Below are 22,974 nucleotides of genomic sequence, written 5' to 3'. Positions count from 1 at the left end.
ACCAGTCTTACACACTGCTTTTGGATAACTATATGCTGCTTTACTCCTGGTGCAAAAATTCGAGCAGTTCAGTTTGGTGGTTTGATGGTTTGTGATCATCCATCTTCCTCTTGATTATATTCCAGAGGTTCTTGCCAATACATTTAGCCATATATGCAAAACATCACAACATACAGTGATCAGCTGAGCTCAGCTCAGCTCAGCTCAGCTCAGTTCAGTTCAGTTCAGTGCACTGGCTGTTATGATCGTGACCGGCAGCATCTGGCTCGAGATGTCCATATGTGAATGACAAGTGACTCTCTACATTCAATGCAGGAGACCTCACATCCCACAGGTTCAGTGCACTGTGTTCCTAAGTGTTCCTAAGCATCTATAAGACATGGCAAAAATGATGGGACCCCATTCTATTTCAGTATCTGTAGCTGTACTGTGTGCTGGATGCTGTGATTGGCTGGCTGGCACAGGGCCGTGTTTGTTTTTAGCGTGTGCCGCCGCCGCTGCCGCCACATTCTTTTTCATTTGCTTGTTTTCCAGATGTCGTGTCCTCTGCATCACCCCGTCCTCGCTCTCTCTCTCTCTCTCCATCTCTCTCTCTCTTCATCTCTCCATCCCTCCATCCCTCTGTCTCCCTCTCCCGCCTGCAGCAGTAGCAGCAGCAGCATCCCAGCCCCTAACCGCATCAGCAGCGCTGGCAGATTGGAAATCCACCAGCTGTCCATCCATCATCAGAAAGGTGGTGGGGTGTGGTTGGAAGGTTGGGAGGTGGAGGTGTGTGGGGGGGATTTGTTGGGGGAGTTGTTGCATGGAGAGAAAACAGGCGGGGGGGGGGGGAAGAAAGAGAAAAGAGAGAGAGAAGTGAAATAAAGAAAGGTGAAGGGAAAGGTAATCTCAGGGACAGACGCAGGCGCGAGTCTCCCGAGAGAAGCAGCAGAAGATTACGGCGGATATGAAGACGGAGTAAGGCGGGGAGCCGGGGGGGTAAATGGATGTGCAGGTGTTAAAGCAGACAGACGGGTGGGTAGGGAGGCTCAGCAGGCGTGTAGGTGAGGAGCTTGAGCGCTTCTCTGGAACACCTGGGAGCTCTGGGACCTGCAGAAGTTCTGTCAGGTGGAGCAACGCAGTCAAAACCCTGCTAATGTTGCTAACAGTGAATGAAAGTGGATGGAAAGTGAATTAGCATTATGACTTGGTTTGATTTCACCAGCATAAAGGCATACAGTGGCTTTAAAAAGTATCCATACCTCTTGAACTTTTCTATACTTTATCACTTTAAAACCACATAACATATATTTAATTGGTATTTAATGTGAAACACTACTGTAAAGCATACCGTATTTTTTTCACACTATAGAAGCATTTACAATCCTTTAATTTTCCAAAAATCATCAGAGCTGCTTATATACCGGTGCTCCTTATGTATGAATTCTATCAGTCAGGTATTAAGGAGCAGTAGAGCCACTCCACTGAAGTACAGAGTTATACAGGAGTTTCAGTTTAGTTCTCCAGCACCCAGACTGGAGCAGCATTAGCAATAGCTGCTACCCACGCTAATTGCTAGCTTTTTCCATTCTTGCTTGAAGTACAGGGGTCGGACAATGAAACTGAAACACCTGGTTTTAGAACACAATCATTTATTGTGGTGACGGACAGTTCTGGTGGAAACAGGAGAGTTGAGGTGCACATTGAATTCTGCCGTGATTTGGGTGTTTTTCAGCCGTGGTTTTGTGTTTTTTTGGAAACAATCCGGGTTTGCACCCGAACATCCCTTTCAGACAGCTTCCTCTTACAGCGTCCACAGTTAATCCTGTTGGATGTGGTTGGTCCTTCTTGGTGGTATGCTGACATTACCCTGGATACCGTGGCTCTTGATGCATCACAAAGACTTGCTGTCTTGGTCACAGATGCTCCAGCAAGACGTGCACCAACAATTTGTCCTCTTTTGAACTCTGGTATGTCTCCCATAATGTTGTGTGCATTGCAATATTTAGAGCAGAACTGTGCTCTTACCCTGCTAATTGAACCTTCACACTCTGCTCTTACTGGTGCAATGTGCAATTAACTTTATTGGAATAGGGAATGTACAAAAACGAAGAACAATGTAGAATATGGTTTGTATTTGTGGACGCATTCAGACGAGCTTCAGAAAGAAGCGACAGCTGCGTGGCGTCTCTCAGAGCCAGCAGTGACTAAACTGAGGCAACAAAGCCAGAGCAAACAAACAAGTGCTCTTCCTGTTCCAGAACACGCTAACATACTGCAGCCCAAGCCTCCGGGCTCACGCAGCGCGTTGCACGGGTCACGCCTGCTGTAAACACCTGTGGTAAATCGGGCTCACGCGAGCAGACAGACGGCGAGAGGAGCCGAGGGGAGGCGGCGGCAGCAGTGGGCCGACTGATGGATGTAGCAGAGCTGAAACAGGTGTGCTTCTCCTGTCCCCTCTACCTCTCTTTCTCTTTCTTTCCCTCTCTTTCTCTTTTTCTCTCTCTCACTTTTTCTCTTTCTCTCTCTTTTTCCCTGTCTATATCTATCTCTTTTTCTATGTATTTGCCTTTTTTCTCTCTCTCTCTCTCTTTCTCTCTGTCTTTTGCTCTTTCTATCACTATTTCTCTTTTTTTCCTTATTTCTCTCTGTCTTTCTCTAAGTCTCTCTCTTTCTCCCTCTCTTTCTCTCTTCTTCTCTCTCTGCCTTTGTCTAAGTCTCACTCTTTCTATCTTCTTCTCTCTCTGCCTTTCTCTAAGTCGCACACTTTCTCTGTCTCTGTTTCTCAGAATTTAAATATATAAATATATATATTAAAAAGGGCTTGAAATTAGCAGCCGGAGTCCTGAGAGAGCACAGTTGGCCTTGCTCTCTCTCTGGGTGGGTACAGTACAGTAGATTGCGCTCTCTCTTTCCCCTCATCACTCCTAGGGTGATGTGGATCAGCACAAGGCTGCATCTGTGAGCTGCTGTATCAGAGATACATCAGAGAATATTGGTAATGTATATCCAGATGTTATTCAAATACAGATAGCATAGTTGTTCCAGGTGTAAAAAGACCCTTATTGTAGTTATTCTAGTGGCTATTGGGTAGGAGCTGGCCCAGCTAAATTTGGGAGAAATAAAATCTAGAATGCTGATTATTTGCCTCTGCTTTTCTGTGTTCTCTCTCTCTTTCTCTCTCTCTCTCTCTCTCTCTCTTTCTCTCTCTCTCTCTGTGGTGTAGACTGAGACTGAGCTCTATAATAGGAAACAGTGCAGAGTGCTGTGGTATGCTGGGCACGTCAGCAGACTCTGGGTCATACCTGGGTTGCCCTGCCACTCTTTGTCTTTCCCACCTCCTCCTCTCTCTTTCTCTCTCTCTCTTTCTCTCCTGTCTGCATATATTTGGCTCTCCTGTGCTGCATCTGTGTACCACAGCTTTTCATCTCCCTTAATGTGTTTGCAGCTGCTCTCGGGTGCTCTCGCACTGCTCTCTCTTTCCCTTTCTATCTCATGCTGCATTTCCCTTTCTAATTCATTCGCTCCCTTCCTCTACCTTATCTCTTCCTCTGCTTCACTCTCTCTCTCTTTCTTTGCTTCTCTCTCTCTCTCTCTCTCTCTCGGCTCTGATGAATCACCTTCCCCTCCCGTTGAACTCGACTGATAATCCAGGGGAAGCGGTAAAGGCGCATCGATCAGTGTCGCCGACAGCACCACAAGCCGCAGCGCTCAGACAACATGGAAACAACAAGCCGAGGCGCTCTTGGCTGTGCATGAATGCATGCATGCGCATGCTGGAGTGTGTGTGTGTGTGTGTGTGTGTGTTTGTTTAATACATTTTCAGAACAATAACATCCTGCTTTAAATGCAAAACAGCAACATGATGCAGCGCTAACCTTCCTCGACAGCATCAGCAAAGTGCTCCTAACAGAAGCTAGTTATCGTCTTATTACTGTGTAATTACATTACATTACATTACATTACATAGATAGATAGATGTGCATATTGAAAGGACGAATGATATCAGCTGTACAGGATGTGCAAGTATGCAGTTATATAATAATTTATCAGTGCAAATTGTAAAAATGTATACAGTTGATAAACATTAAAATCTATTAGTGCAGAATATGGTAAAACTATAAAAAATACTATAAATTATAAGTAGGGCATCTCGGAGTACATGTGTGTGTGTGTAAAACACTGTAGCTTAGAACAATATCTTGGGTATTTACTTTTTCTAAGTAAAGTTAAAGCCAAGAAGACATTGCGTACGCGCTTCCGAGAGAGGGTGTTTTTCCTGGTGGGGGTGCTGAATTTGGCACAAAACTGTCTTTACCCGCGAGGTCAGTGATGAGAGCAAAGAATTGCATCAGTAACAGTATGCTGTAATAATACTGTGACTTTTAGGTAATGTCTTGTTTTGATAACAGACTGGGAGGTTTTGGTTATCTAATGTTTATATTAATTTAGACATTAAACCCATATGACAAAAACTGTTCAGTTATCACCTAAATTCCAGTGTTGTGCCAAATTCAGCACCCCCGCCAGGAAAAGCACCCTCTCTCTCAGGAGTGTGCACCCACGTCTTCTTGGCTTTAACTTTACTTAGAAAATGAAAATACCCAAGATGAGATAATTGCTTTAGCTAACTTGAAGTAGAAATGCGCTCCCGAGAGGGGTGCTTTTCATGGCGGGGATGCTGAATTTGGCACAACACTGACTTTACACATGAGGTCATGCTTCTCTCTGCTGATACCTTTTATGGAGATGCGAATTTTATTTTCCAGCAGGATTTGGCACACTGCACACACTGCTGACACTAATAAAAGTACCAATTGGTATTACAGTATGTAATATTCTAATTTCTAATACACTGATTTTTGGGTTTTCATTGGCTATAACTCAAAATCAATAATCAACAATAAAATAAATAAACACTGAAAATAGATCACTCTGTGTTTAATATATCTAATTTTTAACTTTGAGATGCACTATATATGCATATATACACACATACATGGCCCCATATAAAAAATGTATGCATAAATATTAACGTCCTTAAGGATCCACTAATGACAGTGTTTAATTTGCATGTAGTATGCAAATGAGAACAGCGTTACATAGCACAGGTTCACCTCTATATGATCTTCAGCATTAGAGCAAAGGGAGCGCGTGAGTGTGCGCATGTGTGTTTGTGTGTGTGTGTGTGTGTGTGTGCGCATGTGTGTGTACATACACACTCAGGATATGTGGATTCAGCACATGCATGGATCATAAATCAGTCCGCATTCTTTTGGCCTATAAAAGGTGGAACGGGGAAGAAAGCGCGAGTGGAGCTGCAGAGCACGGCCAGAATCTGGCAAAAATAAAGCCTGGAAATCACAACAGTATGTTTCTTTAATATTTTTCCCTGTTTAAAAGAAGAAGATTGGTGCTTCTGGTGCTTTTGGTGCTGGTTATGGGTTGAGAATTAAAGGCCAACATACAGCTGAAAGAAGATTGTCAAGAGTTAAGAGGCTGAAATGATGAGAAATTATCTTTAAATTTCCTTTTCCCAAAAATCAAAAGTGTTCCTTAAAATTCCCGGTGCTCCTTATGTATGACTTTTATCAGTCATGTAGAATTATGCAGCAGTAAAGCCTCTCCACTGAAGTACAGAGTTATAAGGGTGAGGAGTTTATAAGGGAGTGAAGTTTCTCCAGCACTAAGGCTGGAGCAGTAGTATTAGCATTAGCCGCTAACCGCAGCACTAGCTCTTTCACCGTTCAGAGGTGAGTATATCAGAGTATTATTATTATCGGCCTGTAGCCTGCTGTTAACCCCGGCTAGCAATGCTGGTGCAGTATAGCATTTGTCGCTAACCGTGCTAAGCACTAGCTCTTTCGATGTTCAGAGGTAAATATATATCAGACTATAAGCCTGTGTATATTCGCTACGTGGGACGAACCGCTAGCTTATAGCGCTCTGGCTTACCTGAACACACAGGGTTCCTCAGTGTAGCGCTATCGAGTGGTGTTTACTAGCACTAAGTGCTGCTATGCTAGAAGGGAAACATGGCGACACCCTTGTTCCTTACTATTGTCACTTAATGTGCCATAGGTATGAAAATATACCATAAAATAAAACGTTAATTAATACTACAGTAATTAAGCCAATAGCAATATCTGCACATGACTTAAAACCAGAATTGGTGTGTAATGTACTAAAGTGTAATAGGATTAGTACTAGTACTAATAATAATACTAATTATGCTTATTGATACTACTGCATAATAGTATTGCTTGTCTAATGCTCTTAACTTTAGGAAACAAAAAAGTTGGGCAATGTATTGATATTTTATCATATTGTTATAAATTTCCTTATCAAATATCGAGGATATCATCAAGTGCTTAAAAACACTGACTTAAAGTGTAATAATCTTGTTTAATTGCAGGATATGGCAAGAAAATGTATGTATAATATGTAACAATCAGTGTGCTATTAATGAAAGAGCATTTAAAGAGTAAAATGTTAGTAAATAGTAAATGCTGTTGAGCTCTTGAGCTATGTAACATTTTCTATACTATATAACACTGGGGTTTATTCTCCTTAGTGAGCTTTTTATTTGTTAGTTGAGATTGATTAAAGTGATAAATGTTTGTACAATGCACTATAATATTGTTAATTTTAACAATATATTGCATAAACCAAGGGAGGTGGCTGTACTGTTCTTATCGATATTATCGGAACTATATCATATCTAACTAAAATTAAGAAATATATTGTAGTGAATTTTGTCCATCATGTTTTTTAATGAACTTGTGAGTTGTAAGCGCTCAAGTTTTGATAAAACTACAAAAACAATATCTGGACATAAACTGGAATAAAACAAATCTCAATGTCTGATTGATGAGTGATTGAGGGATTGAGTGTGTTTAGGCTGCGGGGAAAAAAACTGTGTACATCTGATTCCTCCTTCAAACGACGTCTGAAAAAAAGAAAAACACAATACTATGAGCTGCCAGTACAACAAAAAATAGATAAACACGACTACACATAACAAATACAGCAAATAACACAAAATAAATCCATCACCTCGCAATTAGAGAGCCCACAACAACTGGTTCTCTCTCTCTCTCGTGGTTATTTCCTCTCTCTCCTGGCCCGTGGTGGAGGTGCTCGGCCGTTCGCCGTTCGCCTCCATTCTGTTGCTAATGTACTGGCAAAGCCAGACTCCATTAGGCCCTGCATGCAGCAAACACATTTATGGCCCTTTCTCATTTCCTCCTTTTCATTGGTCCATGATACATCAGCCTGCACAGGGTGGCCTACAGCTGAACCCGCCGCTGCCGTGTTAAGGGTGAGCGCCACCCTGTGGCCAGCCTGAGAACGACAGCAGTGACTTTTTCAACTTGTGAGAGTCAAACTACAGCTCTGAAAACAATAAGAGAGCACTTTAAAATGATGAGTTCCTTTAAATTGAACCAAATTGAAAACATCTGGAATATAATGCACCTGGAGTGCAAAGCATAAAGTTATCCAAAAGCAGTGTGTAAGACTGGTGGAGGAGAATATGATGCCAAGATGCATGATAAAAAAAAAAAAACTGTGATTAAAAAACATGAGGGTTATTTCACCAAATATTGATTATTTCTGAGCTCAGAAAATTAAAACTTTATGAATATGAACTTTTTCTTTGCATTATTCGAGGTCTAAAAGCTCTGCATTTTTTTTCTCAGTCACTTTCGTTTAGATAATAAAACAAATTCCTGCAGGACAGGGCTGTGCCTGATTCTGAGCTGCTGTGTATTTCTGGAGCGATGTTTCTACATGCATGAAGGTGTGTCTCTCTATCTGTGTGTGTGTGTGTTTGTGTGTGTGTGGTCCTGACTGTGATAAATTATATTTTATAACATCTTTCAACTTTACAATGAAACAATGGGATCCATTATTACTAGGACATGCAATTAAATACAAACAGTACATTCTTCAAAAATGTTTAACATACACACACACACATATATATATATATATATATATATATATATATATATATATATATATATATATAATACATGAGAGACATATGCTACTTATAATAACATACATATACTAACATAATACATATGGGCCAAAAGTTATAATATGAGCTTTATAAGCTTTAAGGTACTACCATATATGTAAATATATATAATACATTTGGGACATGCTTTTTACATGGAGGTACTTACATACAGACTATCATACATATGGAGCATATAATATGCAAATGAATTATTAAATGATATATATATATACACACCTTTTTTCGATATACAGTTTGTTTGTTTGTTTGTTTGTTTGTTTAATACACATATTAAGAGGAATGGAAGTGTTAGGAAATGGAATTACAAGGTGTGATATGAATGCCTGTGTCATATGTATGCTAATATATTAATAATATATACATACACACAGAGACACTGTGTATGATAGCATATGTGTAAACTGTGTGACAGTGTACCACTAGGGCCTGCTATTAAATACAAACTGTACATTCTTCCATAATTTTAATTGTACTATAATTATTGTATTATTGTATTGTTGTAATTACTTTTCATTATAATTATGTATATTACAAATGGGATATATTGTATTACATGTGTGGCATGATTTTGATGAATACAGTATATAATACATATGGAATATATAATACATATTATAATTATTCAGTGATACTTACACAGGATCTTTTAAAGTTTACCATACTGTGTTCTCCTACTGTTTCACAGTTAAGAGTTAATACTCTTAATAGTAATTAATAGTCCTTAATTAACACCTAAATCTCTCCTATAAACTACTAGTAAGTACTTAGTAATTACTTATCAGTGGGTAGTACTGAATTAATTAATATAGTAGTTTTATATTTATATAACTCAGCATTAACTACAGAAATATATACATATATCTCTCAGAACTATTCACTAATTATATTTCCTTAGTAGCACTGATTTAGGTCTATAGATCGTATGTATGAGTTTGATGGTACAGTATGTTTCATACAGTATGAAGTGTAGATATATTTTTGTCTATATATATATGTGTGTGTGTGTGTGTGTGTGCATGCTGGCACAGGTGAGCGTGTTCTGCGTGCACGGGAACAGGTAAATGGAGATGATGACGGATCAGAGTCTGCAGAATTGCAGGTTGTTGCGTCTCACTGTCACCGAGCTCATCCGTCTGAGGCGCGTGTCTCTGAGGTCTCCGCCCACTGCTGACAGACCCCGCCCACGCCCACAGTCCTGCTCCACTGCATCACTGCATTCCTCAGCTGCTTCTCCACCACACTCTCACACACACACGCAGCTCCTCAACACGCAAAACTTTCACACACCTGTGAAAATTACGATTTTAAAGCTCTTTTTCTGGGCAGTAAAAGTTTTGTGGGGTTTTTTTGCATGGTAAAAAACTAATTTTAGAATAAACACTTGTACTATCACCATGTTACCATTGATTTTGATGCTAATTAATAACTTAATAATGATAATAATGTTTACAGAGCCTTAATTTAAACATATAATAAACAGTGTCACTCAACATCATTTCATGCTGTTGAGTGTGGAATATGGAGCTACACTAGTGCTTATTTTCTACATTAAAACTCTCAGTTAAACTCAGTAACTCAGAACATTACAATATTCTAGTTTAAAAAAAAAAAAAAAAAAAAAATATATATATATATATATATATATATATATATATATATATATACATGTATATATATTCCAGTCTTAATAATTAAAAGTTAACTGTACTTTAAAAGTAATGTGTAAATGCTTTATTACATAAATGCTTTATGTTTTGTGGCATAAAATGATCCTTTGTGATACTGTTTATTATTTAATACTTCAAATAAATTTTAAATGCCCTTTTAATGCAGTTTTTATATTTTATCATTTAATTGTCATTTAATCGTCAAGTAATTTTTAATTTGCACACACACACACACTCACACACACACACACACACTTTGTCATCTCCTATGACAAAACACTGCCCCCTGCAGTCAATACACTGCACTAGCAACTCCCACAACACTGCATTACTGAGTCTAACATCTACAACTTGCTGTTGTTTATTTATCTTTATTTTTAAAAGTGTAAAAAAAAAGATTATAACTATATTTTTATATATTTTTATGCTAAACTCTTTCATTTTTTTTCAGTTTACTTTTTTTGTGAGCATATTTTTCTTCACTGTAATGTAAGTGTATCTGTGAATATGCTGGACTCAATAATATGTCGGAATAAAATAATATAGTTTGATAGTGATAATGCTGTATGTAGTTTTGGGTGGAGTGCTTTATTCTGCAGGATATATGAGGATATATTTAGATGAAACCAGTCTAGTTTAAAAAAAACTGTGTTTTAGCAATTGGAAAAAACTTACACTTGGCTCTATTTCAGGATCTGTCATTTTATGTCCTCTATTGCTAAAGTACCGTAATGTAATGTAGTGTAAAGTAACGAAATGCAATTCAATGCAATGTAATGTTATATGATGTAATGTAACTACAAATCTATATGTTTACTATTAAGTTATTAATCATAATGCAGTAAGTAAAGTACAGTTTAACATATTTTTTTCTGTGTCCCACAGGGTTCTAGTATACGGCTGATTAAATTCACGTTAAATATTAGACTCTTGCATTTATAAGAAGATGAAAAATGTGTGTAATTTGATAAAATGCTTTCCCATGATTTAGTTTTTTGTTATGATGTAATTTCAGCATTTCCACTTCTGCAAATAAAAACTTGCCGGTTAAATAAAAGCGTTTCAGTTTCTGATCTCCTCCTGAAGACCTGAAATATATCAGGTCTGATTAAAGGTGAGAATTAAGTAGTTAGTTAAGCTATAAGTTGAAGTTCAGACGTTTTGAGGGTTTGCAGTGGTGGAGAGACGGTCATGTGACAGAGGGTCAGTTGTTTTTAACTTAGACCCTCGCCCCCCCCCACACACACACACACTCACACAGACACACACACTCACACACTCACCACCCCCTTCCTACCTAACCACCACCACCCATCCTGGCTGGACCGCACATGCTTTATGGCAGCAATTCAGCTGCAGCTGCTCTACAAGCCATCTCAGGAATGAGAGAGAGAGAGAGAGAGAGAGAGAGAGAGAGATTTATATATGCATTTTTTATTATTTAAATCATGCATATTTTGGTTTTTTTTTTTATTTCCTTTTTCATCAGATTATATGTGTGTATATGTATATTTGTACTGTTTATCTGAAATGCTTTGACAATACAAATGTAATTTTGTCACGTCAATAAAGCAAACTGTACTGAACTAAGTGAAATAGGAGAGAGAGGTAGAGAAAGAGAGAGAGAGAGAGAGAGAGAGAGAGAGAGATGTTACAGACTGTCACAACCTGAGGGACAACCAGTGTGGACAAAACACTGGTTGTATAAAAAATTATTATAACTAATTTCTAATATTAATGATTTATTGCTTATTATTACACATTTATAAAGTCTCCACACTCTTATTTCGTTCTATTTGAATTATTATTAATAATAATTATAAGTGTTCTTACAATCCTGTAAATAAAAATAAGTTCTGTTGTTGTAATTGTATTTATGTAATCTTTCTTTTAATTCATTAATTATTATTATTATTATTATTATTATTATTATTATTATTATTATTATTATTATTTGTTTTCTGTTTTATGCTTTGGAAATAGTGTTGATTGTTATAGTCATGCCAATAAAGCACTGTTGAACTGAACTGAGAGAGAGAGAGAAAATTAGAGAGAGAGAAATAGAGAAAGAGAAAGAGAGAGAGAGAGAGAGAGAGAGAGAGAGAGAGAGAGAGAGAGAAGGAAGAGGGGGGGCGGGGACAGGACGTCTGGACAGCTACTTAGTAGAGGCAGGAGGAGGGCGGGGTCAGTTTAAACCCAAACAGTGAAGGAAGGAAGATACACACAGACATATATATATATTCCTGGATCTGGACTCGTCCTCCAGGCTGGGTTTGAGTGATGTAAGGATCTCCAGAGCCCGACCATCAGGTGCTCGTCTGCGGACACCACAACCCCCCCCCCCCCCCCCCCCCCCCACACCCACCCCCCCCAGCCCCGCTCCCGGGGTGACTCCCGGTAACCCCTTTCCCAGAGAAGAGCAAAAGAACCCAGAACAGAACAGGGGTTCAAGTCCGAATTCCAACCCCAACCCTCACTGCTCCACCAGCACCACAGACCATACACTCTATACTAGTGCATACAAGCGTGCGTGTGTGTGTGTGTGTGTGTGTGTGTGTTCACTACAAAGATTGGGAACAAGACCACATTCCTTAAGTGTCGAACATAATTATGGTGAGTATGTAGCATACATACAGCACTGGAAAACATTAAGAAACCACTTCAGTAAAATGAACATGGCATCATGTTCTCCTCCACCAGGAGAACACACTGCTTTTGGATAACTTAATGCTGCTTTACTCAAAGAAACTCATCATGTTTAAATACTCTCTTATTTTTTTCCAGAGCTGTATTTTGCTAAAATGCCACAGATTACCATGACATAACTGTGTTGATGTCATGTCTGTGAAATACATCACTTTTCCAACCCAAATTGGCTTTTTTATATGTCTGTCTCTCTCTCAGTCTGTCTCTCGCCCACTTCCTCTCTCTCTCTCTGTTTAGCTCAGTCTTTGTTGAGTCTGCTGCTCAGGGCCTCAGGAACTCAGAGAAGGGCTGTTATTTACATCCTTATGCTCTCTCTCTCTCACACACACACACAAACACTCGCGCACACACGCACTTTGAGTGTTTTATGGCCCACAGAACAGAGAGCGACAAAGAGAGAGAACAGTGGATGAATATAGAGGAAGGAGAGAGAGGAGAGAATGTAGCAGAAATTAGAAAGAAAGAGACTTTCTCCTTCTTCTCCTTACACACACACACTCTCTCTCTCTCACACACACACACACACGTATATACAGTATATAGAGTGCTATAAATCTGTGTGTGAGTGTGTGAGTGTGTGTAGACCCGGTTTAGTAGGCAGGTCTGGGTTGTGTTTAAAGTGAATCAGTACAGTACAGTACCCTCTATGGGCAGCTCAGCTGGCCCCGCCTCTCAGCCTCCTAAAAGCCAATCACGTACCTCTGCCCTATAAGAAAGGCTTTTGTCTCATTTGGGCGTATCCAAGACTAGTATTCCAGACTGTAGTGAGTGGCTGTATTTTAGCGTAGCTAGTTAGCATGCTAGCAAGCTACCTACCGAGCCATCCACTACTTACTTCCAGGCTTTATTTTTCTCCAAACTGCCCTGAATTTGTTCAAAAATACATCATATAAAACAGCAAAAACACCAGCTATAATGCTGCTGTGGAAGATAGCCTTTATCAAAAATTAACTGTTGGAATTAAACACTGGAAAAGAAAAGATGTTAAAATGTTTAGAGGAGAAAAATGAGATGGAAAATGTGTTGGGCTCGGAGTTTTGTCATTAAATTAGTCAAATATATATGGGGATGGGTGGAGCTATACATGATTATACTGCAACCAGCCAGCAGGAGGCACTAGACCTGTGGTGGCTTTACTATTGAAAGATGTTGGACACATTTTATAACTAGTGCATCTCAAAGAATTATCATTGAGAATATTATTGAAAAGTTATTTTATTTCAGTAATTGAGTTAATGATGATAATGGCTTACAGCTAATGAAAACCTAAAAAACAGTGTCTCGGAAAATGTTAATATTATTTAAGACCAACTGGTACTTTTGGCACTGTTGGAGAGTCCTGCTGGAAAATGAAATCTCAATAAATATCTCTATAAACATTGTCAGCAGAGGGAAGCACGTTGCATTTTAATACTGCATATACATATGCACATGTATCTGCAATAAAAAGTTTTTTGAGCACGCTAGCATCGTTAGCATGCATCCGTCTGCTTACCGTGCATGGCCTGCTCCACTGCATGCGACACGCCGCAGCGCCCGGGGGGCTGATCGCTCACAATGGCGTCCGCTGCGGCTCTCAGCGCAACAATAGTAACTCACACCGGTGGGAGTTGGGTGGTGGTGGTGGTGGGGGGTTGGGGGGGAGGGGGGTTGTTGGGGTATTAAGCTCTTCTGTTACCACTTCCTGGCGAGTTGAGAGAGAGCCACTCACGCTAGCACACATCAGAGCGCACTCCCAACACTCCCAACACTCCTCAGAGCTCCTAACCTCCCGGCTCCACTTCCCCGCCACTCTGGGAAAGAACAGAGGGCGGCTCGTAAACGCCCACAGGTGTAAAATCAACACTCTTTTGCGGCGCGGCTCGTCTGCGAGGGGCAGGCAAAAGTGCTCCGGCAGGGTTTACTGTTTCAATGACTCATTTACAATGTGTTCGGACATCCTATTCGGTGTCCCGGGCCCATACATCACCCCCGGCCGGCTCTTGTGGGAGGCTGCGTGGCAGGTGCTGCTTTGTCGAGGCCAGAGAGGGCCGAAAAAAGGCCTGCGCATTCTTCGGGGTCTGTCCTATTTTCATTTTTTTCTATTTTAACACTTTATCATGGAGAGTTCCCGCGACGTTCCCCTGCATTCCGCAGCAGCGCAGGCCGAGAGCTCGGCGAGGCGCGGTGATTTAGTCTGCTGCGCTATAAAACCTGCAATAACGGCTTAATGTGACAATAATGTGGATGTTTAATACTGCAGCAGCGAACCTTTCACAAGCCGAGTATTTCATGAATAAGACTTTCACTTTTAAAGTGTAATTTTAACTCATTCAGATTTAAATAGATTTAATTTAAAAAAAAATAAACCAAGTGAATAGAAAAAGATTTGGGTTTTTTTTGGGAGCCCAAGAACAGGTGAAAAAACAGTAACGTGCGAAAACTAAAGTCCTAACTAAAGTTAAATAATATAAAACAGAAATAGCAAAAGATAGCCTTCATCAAAAAAAGAGCATTTGGAATTAAATACTGATGAAGGAAAGGCGTTTAAATGTTTAGAGGAGAAAAATGAGATGGAAAATGAGTTGGGCTCAGGGTTTTGTCATTAAAATAGTAAAATATATGGGGAGTGGCGGAGCTATACATGATCATACTGCAACCAGTCAGCAGGAGGCACTAGACCTGTGGTGACTTTACTATTGAAAGATGTTGCACCATGCTTTTATGCTTTTTCATGCTCTTCTATATATCTATGTTCTATATATCTATACTAGTGCATCTTAAAAAATGAGATTAAGAATGAAAAGTTATTTTATATTCCATAATTCAGTTCATGATGATTGTGGCTTACAGCCAATGAATAAAACCCAAAACAACAGTGCTTTTTTTGGGAGCCCAGGAACGGATAAAAAAAAAAACGGTAACATGCGGAAACTGAAGTCACGCCGAGCGCTACAGAGAGAGAGACAGGGACGGGAGGCATGTAAACATAAGCTCTCCAGAGAAGCTTTTTATTTTGTATTTTCTTTCATTATCGTTCATTATAGTTTAAACAATCTCACAGGTCAGATGTTTCAGGCTTGCTGGCCACAATAGTGACACGTCAAAGAGGTCAACCAAGGCTTTTTTCATGCTGCTGGTCTCATGTCTCCAGACAAACATTTTTAACCATACTATTATGTTCATTTTTCAGGAACAGCAATGGTGTTAAATGCATGTTTAATTATCCAAAAGATGTCTGAAAAAATCCTAACAAGCAGTGTAAATATTTTTTTTATTTTGTAGTAACTCCAAATAATTCATGTTCAAACTTTTTTCAATGTTTCAATACTTTATCCTTTTTTAAAAGACCAAAATATAAAACATTAGTTTTACACAACATTAAAACATAACAATGCAATTCTGTTTTAGTTTTTGTTTTGTTGTATGTTGATTACACTGATTTAGGCAAGCAGAAGACGTTTTTTTGTACTAAAAAAATGCTTTTAACTATTTTTCCTAGATATTTAAACTTTAAATCCGGGTCAATTTGACTTGGAACAAAACAGCAGGGTTAATCAATAGATTTCCATCAGTCCATCATCAAACCCAAAGTTTGGTTTTATGGAATAACACTCGAGCAGGCACTGCCCATTCCAAATGCAAACTACCACACACACACACACACTTCCACACACACCTTCACACCCTCACAAACAGTTGCTGCGCAGACGTGGCCTGCACGCTCTGATTTACAGCAGAGTAAACGATTTAAGCTGCACATCTCGCTCTGACACCTAAACACCTGACAGAGCTCTCATAAATAAGGCCGAGCGGAGTCTCCCGTGTAATTTACACCTCCGCTATCTCTTAAACTAACATGTAACAGGTCTCCGCTCTATATTTCACCACCGCAGGCCGAGCCCCCGCCCTGGAAAGATGAACGAGTGGGACGGGTGTTAAGTGTGCGAGCGAGCCTCTGTGTGAGTGTGTAAGAGCGTGTGTGAGTGTGTGCAAATGATTTAAGTCTGTTTTACATAAAATTGGATATTTCTAAACAATAATCAACTATTTTGAGTTAGTTGTACTCAAATTTGTGGGCACATATACTGTACTATTCAAACTGAGATCTTTGAGATGAACTAACTTATAACAACTTAAATAATTTAGTCTGTTTTGCCATTAACAGCTTCTTTTCCATTGGCTTCTGTCACAATCGATTTGCATAATGGGTGTGTCCAACAGTTTCTGATTAACCAGACACCCACCATCAGTGTGTAGTGATCAGTGATTCCCCCCCTGGGCTTCCTTACAAATAAATCTCTAAAACTTCCTCTTTAGTTGTAATAATTTATGTTTTAATTTATGCTAACTCAAGTTTTTATTCCCCATTACTTAAAATAATTTAAGCAAATCAGCTGACTGAAAAAAGTTAAGTAAACTCAACATATCTGGTCTTACAGTTTAACAAAAAGTTAAATCAACTTTACATTTAGTTGTAATAACTTGATGTTTTAATTTATGTTAACTCAATTTTTCATTATCCATTACTTAACTTTTTTGAGGCAACCAGTTTCCTCAATATTTTAAAGTAAATTCAACTTATCCAGACGTACAGTGTACTATTCAAACTGAGATCTTTGAGTTGAACTAACTTATAATAGTCTAAGTTTAAGTTTATCCTGTTTCCATTAACAGCGTCTTTTCCATTGGCTTCTGTCACAATCTATTTGCATACTGGGTGTGTCCAACAGTTTCTGACTAACACTCACCATCAGTGTGTAGTGATCAGTGATTCCCCCTGGGTTACCTTATAAATAAATCTCTAAAACTTCCTGTTTAGTTGTAATTACTTGACGTTTTAATTTATGCTAACTCAAGTCTTTATTCCGCATTACTTAAAAAAATTTAAGCAAATCAGCGGCCTTAAAAAAGTTAAGTAAACTTAAATTATCCGGTCTTATATATAAAAACATATAAAAAAAAAAGTTAAATCAGCTTTTATCTTTAGTTGTAATAACTCAATGTTTTAATTTATGCTAACTCAAGTTTTCATTACCCATAACTTAACTTTTTTAAGGCAACCGATTTCCTTAGATTTTTAAAGTAAATTCAACTTATCCGGGTTTACAGTGTGTGTGTGTGTGTGTGTGTGTAGTTGAAAGGTTTGAACTGAGCAGACTTCAAAAGCAAAAGGTGGGCAGGTTCCCCCCAGGCCTACAGAAGGCTTAGCTTAGCTTACCTTCCTGCAGCAGGGCCGCGGGGCCGAGCGCAGGCCGCAGCACAAACAGCAGCAGCTGCAGCCGCGCAACATCAAGGCTTCACAGCTCTTCCCATCGTAAATCCTCCCGGCCTCGTTCCTCTCCGCTCTCATTCGCTCGGCCACAGCTTTGTCCCATAAGTGTGATTTATTTGGGAGGGGGGCGATCTGAAAAAGGTCTAGTCCATTCTGAGGACAGGAAACCTTAAGTGCAGGGGGTGAATCAGACTTTACATTACAGACATGCGCATCTAAAAAAAGGCTGATTAATTAAACCAATAATCTTAGATAGATATATAGAAACAGCTCTGGAAAAAATAAGAGAGCACTTACAAATTATGAGTTTCTTTGATTTTACCAAATTAAAAACCTCTGGAATATAATCAACAATCAAGCATAAAGTTATCCAAAAGCAGTGTGTAAGACTGGTGGAGGAGAACATGATGCACTGAAAAAAATGATACTTTGGACCAACTTAAAAAAATTACTCTAATTTGTTACAGCTAAATGTATTAATTTTTCTCAAATTATATTTATAATTTGGTTGAAATTTCATATTTTAATTCAAATTCAATAAAAAAAATATCTTTATCCAAAGCAAAAAATTACTTCCCAACAAATTAAAAAGATCCTTTATTCCAAAGACCACATATTGCTATTTTACTTTGTTACAACTTATTTTTTTATTTTGGAGAAAACTAATATTTAATATTAAATTCAAGTTTGTTTTTTACTTTAGACTAAACTAATAAAAATACTCTAATTTTGTTACAGTCAATTTTATTAACTTGTCTCAAGTTAATTTTCTGATTCAGTACAAATTAAAAATATTAATCACACCCTAATCAATACTCTTTCTTTAGTCACAAGCATAAAACTTACAAAGAAAATAACACGTACGCTTTTCCTTTTTTTCAACTTAATTTCTTCCATTACCAAATTTACATTTCTTTCAAAGATGTAGTTACAACAAACAGACAGAAATAGAGAGTAAAAGACCATGTTTATTGTAGTGACTTACTGTAGTGAAATATGCACCAGTATTACAGTAAGCCTGAAAACAAATAAAATAATCAAAAACAAAAAATATACTGCCTTTCTAACAAAAGGCCAATATGGCTGTATGTTAAATATTCACATAAAAGGTAGTGCGTTATTGCCTTTTTACTGTTTAACAAGTTGGTTTAACAAAAATGGTTTATACATTTCTTCTTCAGTATTCAAACATTTAGAAGTGCAAAAATACTGTACACCTTTTGAACATAGAGAGAGCAAGACAGAGCGAGTGAGAGAGAATATTTAAAGCTGCACACTAAGACTGCACACTTTGCGTGTCAGGATAGTTCACAGCAGTGATGAGGCCAAACAGCATTGTAAATGAATGTGCTACTGATGGCAACTCATGAACATCCACACCTTCAAGTACAATCCCAATTTCATGTGGCGATTGGAGAGGGTCTTCATCCTCCCTGATGACAAACACTGCTACTGTAGATTCCTTCAGCTCCGTCTCAGCTTCCTTCTTCTGAGAAACCTGATAAAAAAATATATATATATATATATTTTTTGATTGACTGTCCGATTACGCTTTAGCCAACCAAGGCCAAGAGTCTGAGAAGGCACAGCTAGTTAAGCCTTTACACTTTTGTCTGACCCATGTTACACTATTTGTTTCTAAAATTAAAAAATCAAGATTAGACCAGAATGTTGCACAAGTAATGAAGTACATATGCAGTGGTCTGAGTAAAAATAGACAATATTTGATAAACAACTGTGTTGACTTAACCACACTGGCCAATGTTCCAAGCCAATCTCTAAGACTACATGAAGAAATTACATAATGCTATCCTATGAATTTTGCATGTCAGTCTATATACAAACTTTAAACAAACACCAGCACAGATATCTTAGTTGTATTACACATAATAAACTATCCTGGTGAATAATGACCAGGGTACAGTGAATGCTAATCACATGAAATGTAACAGGAATGTAGGAAAGGTTTTATTTTTTGGACCTGAGGTAATTTATGTAAACAGTCAAATTAAAATATTCATTGTTTTATCTTACATAAAGCTTAACATGTTTACATGCATAACTACTTACCAAGTATTCCTTGATAAGACTGTCCACGTCTTCCCCCAGGTAATCGATGAGGCACTTTAGCAGACATTCTCTTTTCAGGCTCACCTCGAGGCTCTAGATAAAAACCCAAACATACAATGCAAAATAACTCAAAATAATGTAGCATCTCTTCCAAAGTGTGATCTAACATCACAACATTCAGAACTATCACAATTAACATTTTTTATTCTGTTAATCCTCATCCTTTGCTAAATTAACTGTGACCAGGATTTGGGGTCACCTTGCCCAGCACTAGATGTAAAACAAACACTCATATGTACCGAAAAAGTACCAACCTGATCCAGAACTTTCAGGACGTTTGTCGGTGTGTCTTCTCTCTCCTCCCTTCTTTCTGAATAGCTCAATCAGCTTGCTGTGGTGCTTGTCCAAGCCAGGAACTGTGGTTGAAGTGGAACAGTTGTAATTCTCAGGAATTCATGATTGATCTTTAAAAATAAACACATGCAAATGTAATTACACACTGTGGTATGAAATCTGTTTGACAGATCTGACATGCATTTTAATTTGGTCTCGCTTAATATCTTAGGTTCTGTTCAACATGAGAATTTTCTCTACAGGTTACAACTGGCCTATTGCCACTGCTTAATAAAGGTATTAGTAAAGAATTTAGATGCAAAAAGAACCAGTGAATATCTAAGCAATGTATACATAGTAAATATCAGTGATAAGTTCAAACCTATTCTGCTGCTATATTTTTGGTTGATCACTATTTAACCATACATGCAATTTTCATTTGTTTATTTTGAGACTCACCAAATTTAGAAGAGATGGATGTAAATTTTCAGCAAAAGAGCTCAAGATCAAACCTGTAAAAAGATAAAAAGAGAGATTTAACACAGTAAATGACTGTTAAACAAACACATTTATCCAGCATTATATAGCAAATTAACACTAGTTAGTTAGGTATTAAGCTTAAACATGTTTATCCAGCTTTATAAACTTAATTAACGCTAAATAGTTAGGTATTAAGCTAAAAGAACACATTTATCCAGCGTTATATACTTAATTAACACTAAATATCTAGGTTTTAAGCTAAAATAACATTTATCCAGCGTTATTAACACTAACATTTAGGTTTTAAGCTAAAATATCACATTTATCCAGCGTTATATACTTAACTAACACTAAATATCTAGGTTTTAAGCTAAAATAACACATTAATCCAGCGTTATATACTTGACTAACACTAAATATCTAGGTTTTAAGCTAAAATAACATTTATCCAGCGTTATATACTTAACTAACACTAAATATCTAGGTTTTAAGCTAAAATAACACATTAATCCAGCGTTATATACTTGACTAACACTAAATATCTAGGTTTTAAGCTAAAATAACATTAATCCAGCGTTATATACTTAACTAACACTAAATATCTAGGTTTTAAGCTAAAATAACACATTAATCCAGCGTTATATACTTGACTAACACTAAATATCTAGGTTTTAAGCTAAAATAACATTAATCCAGCGTTATATACTTAATTAACACTAAATATCTAGGTTTTAAGCTAAAATAACACATTAATCCAGCGCTATATACTTGACTAACACTAAATATCTAGGTTTTAAGCTAAAATAACACATTAATCCAGCGTTATATACTTAATTAACACTAAATATCTAGGTTAAGCTAAAACACGCTTATTCAGTGTTATATACTTAACTAACACTAAATATCTAGGTTTTAAGCTAAAATAACACATTAATCCAGCGTTATATACTTAATTAACACTAAATATCTAGGTTTTAAGCTAAAATAACATTAATCCAGCGTTATATACTTAATTAACACTAAATATCTAGGTTTTAAGCTAAAATAACATTAATCCAGCGTTATATACTTAATTAACACTAAATATCTAGGTTTTAAGCTAAAATAACACATTAATCCAGCGCTATATACTTGACTAACACTAAATATCTAGGTTTTAAGCTAAAATAACACATTAATCCAGCGTTATATACTTAATTAACACTAAATATCTAGGTTAAGCTAAAACACGCTTATTCAGTGTTATATACTTAATTAACACTAAATATCTAGATTTGAAGCTAAACACCACATTTATCCAGCGTTATATACTTAATTAACACTAAATAGTTAGGTATTTAGCTTAAAAACACGTTTATCCAGCATTAGCTAACTAAGCTAACGTTACCTAGCTAGTTAAAGCTGGCTAGCAAACTCACAAGCAAAACACATAAAATAGGCTGAAAAGTAACAATTAGCGGTCAATCCTGACATTTTCTACCTTCCTACACACTCCTAAACAATCATCCTCCTTAAAAGAGACTTTAGAATTCCTACCTTAATTAAACCAGTTGTCCTGTGGGTCAGATGAACTTGGCAGTCGGCGCGAAGTAAAATGGCTGACAGAAAAACTCAAGGAGAAGGTACTTGTCCCGACGTCACGAGGTCACGTGACATTAAACTATCTGACTTAAAGTAAAAAAATTATTTAAGCAAAATTATTTCTGTTAAGTTTTTTTCTTGGTAGTTGTTTTTGCTTTTGGTCAAACTGAACAAAATACGTTTAAATGAGAAATCATATTTTTTTATTAAGTAAAAATAAAAAAAACACTTTAAACAAATGACATGCTTGTTTCACTTTTTTCAGTGTGCCAAGATGCATGAAAAAAAAAACTGTGATTAAAAACCACCAGAGTTATTCCACCAAATATTGATGAAACTTTATGAATATGAATTTGTCTTCTTTGCATTATTTGAGGGTCTGAAAGCTTTTTTGCATATTTTTTTGTTATTTCAGCCATTTCTCATTTTCTGTAAATAAATGCTCTAAATGAGAATATTTTTATTTGTAATTTGGGAGAAATGTTGTCTGTAGTTTATAGAATAAAACAACAATGTTCATTTTACTCAAACATAAACCTATAAATAGCAAAATCAGAGAAACTCATTCAGAAACTAAAGAGGTATCTTAATTTTTTTTCCCAGAGAGCTGTAGATAGATAGATAGATAGATAGATAGATAGATAGATAGATAGATAGATAGATAGATAGATAGATAGATAGATAGATAGATAGATAGATAGATAGATAGATAGATAGATAGACAGTACTAAATGTAAATAGGAAGGCTGGCATAGAATCTGACTGCATAGCATAGAATAGCTTTGCTTTTAAGTCTGTAACAATAAAATTGTGATGAAAGCTTTAGCAAAACTCAGATGCTACATCTGCAATATATA

At 37.3% G+C, this 22,974-nt stretch overlaps 1 long non-coding RNA gene across 1 annotated transcript; it reads right to left on the bottom strand.

Annotated features, from left to right (window-relative positions):
• Positions 1 to 18,783: 18,783 nt before the first annotated feature.
• On the bottom strand, positions 18,784 to 22,314 carry LOC111196842 (uncharacterized). The gene is made up of 5 exons (XR_007441566.1): positions 22,073 to 22,314; positions 20,516 to 20,568; positions 20,038 to 20,187; positions 19,724 to 19,816; positions 18,784 to 19,151 (listed from the first exon to the last, which is right to left on the bottom strand). It is a non-coding gene; the product is annotated as an uncharacterized LOC111196842 (long non-coding RNA).
• Between the last annotated feature and the right edge of the window lie 660 nt (positions 22,315 to 22,974).

Source organism: Astyanax mexicanus, chromosome 13, assembly GCF_023375975.1.
Source record: "Astyanax mexicanus isolate ESR-SI-001 chromosome 13, AstMex3_surface, whole genome shotgun sequence".
Taxonomy (NCBI): domain Eukaryota; kingdom Metazoa; phylum Chordata; class Actinopteri; order Characiformes; family Acestrorhamphidae; genus Astyanax; species Astyanax mexicanus.
The sequence above is the reverse complement of the archived record's forward strand: the minus strand, read 5'-3'. Positions and strand labels throughout refer to the sequence as shown.